The sequence below is a fragment of the Glossina fuscipes genome, unplaced genomic scaffold (assembly GCF_014805625.2).
Source record: "Glossina fuscipes isolate IAEA_lab_2018 unplaced genomic scaffold, Yale_Gfus_2 1, whole genome shotgun sequence".
In the NCBI taxonomy this organism is placed as follows: domain Eukaryota; kingdom Metazoa; phylum Arthropoda; class Insecta; order Diptera; family Glossinidae; genus Glossina; species Glossina fuscipes.
In genome coordinates, this window is record NW_023998415.1 from 42,566,531 (window position 1) to 42,568,319 (window position 1,789).

Below are 1,789 nucleotides of genomic sequence, written 5' to 3' on the forward strand. Positions count from 1 at the left end.
GGCGCTATCCAAGTTCGGCAGAAACATTAAAAATTCATGGATACAAGTTGACGTGAGAAATGGGTCAAATCGATAAAAGGACAAGCCCAGGCCACCGCGTAAACTAAGAATACTTTGGTTTTTCAAAGCAAATGAAAATCTGTTTTTTTGCTCATTACTCGTAAACTATAGCAAATAAATGTGAACAAAGATTCGAACGCATATTTTAGGCGCGATGCTGTAGCATTTGTATACAAAAATGGACAAAATTAACGACGCCTACCCAATATTATAGAGTATGAAAATTGAATTATTTTTTTAATACTTTTATAACACGCACAAGCAAACTTTAAAAATCCCGTAAAGTATACAGATCCTTGGCCAGTTTTAAATACGAAATGCACCTAAACATGTCCGCCTAGATGTCTGTCCATCAGTCTGTTTGCGCAACTTTATAATATTTGTGGTAAACATTCTCCCGTTACAGGAAGTGAAGATATCACCTATAAAAGAATTTGAAATTGATCTAAACTTTTCAAAAGATACGCCTGCAACGCCTATTTGTCTCTACGACAAAAATATTTACATTTACAAAACATTTATGTAGAAGAAATCAACTGCGCCCACCTCATACTATAGAGGATAAGAATATCGTTCTTTCGCTTCTCTTGTCCTTTTTTGAGGTAAACGGTGATGGGTATAAAAGATTCGGTTCCGACCGCATCTAATTTTCTTACTTGTTTTAAGTTTATAGAAATCAATGAGTCATAGTACAGTAGAGTAGAGCTTTTTAGGTGCAAAGAAAAAAAAAACAATTATATTCGGTCGTGACCGAATGTAATGTACTGTGAAAGCGTCCTTCAACCGATTTGGTCTATCTTCCATACCGACCTGCATACAAGAACTTCCAATGGTTCTGCCGAACTTGGAGGCGGTAGCTTCATTTTTGCGACTGGGAAAATGTTTACAACGGACATTATACAGACGGACGGACAGACTGGCAACTAGACATGCGGACACTTACGCAGACAGACAGACGAATATGCTTAAATCGATGCAGAATTTGATGGTGATCAACAATATATATATATATATATATACTTTGTGAGGTCACTGAAGCTTCCTTCTCGGTGTTGTAAACATTTTGACAATATCAATGCAACTCCTATCCGTCGCTGATGAGTGTAAAAATTTATTAGAATTCCGTTTATGTAAGTCTGGTTGTGTCAGGTAACATTCAAACAATTGCAACTGACGTTGCTTGTCACTTAAACGAACTTTGCATTTGCTACATGACCACTGTATGGTACAATTACATAGAACGGTACGCTTGTGGAATTTTACACCCCAATCTGTTTGAATTAATAAGCAAGTGATCAATATCTTCTTTTCCTACATTCATAAACGGCACAGGCTGGGATGAGTCTCTAGGTCTCTAGATCCCACCTTGCAAAGGACATCAGCCAAAACATTATAGAGTTGACCCAAATTTAGTGGTTTTCTTGTCTGGGATACTTTTTATAAAGAATTTTTTTTCTGCAAGTATCCACGAATTTATGGCGGCAATGTCCAACGGATGATAGAATAGGCGAAGCTACCATTTGCACCTTTTCACTTGTATACGATAACGACCTAAATAGCTATCTATCAAGTCTACTCCTTTCCATGTGCATATCATACCCTTGCACTATGTCGATCTCTTGCTGTGGTCGCTTATCATATCGACAGATAATGTTTACGAGTTGCGAGCGAATGTAAGTGCACAACATCGTAATAGCCTTGTTGTCTTTCCACACGGTCGCTGGAAAGT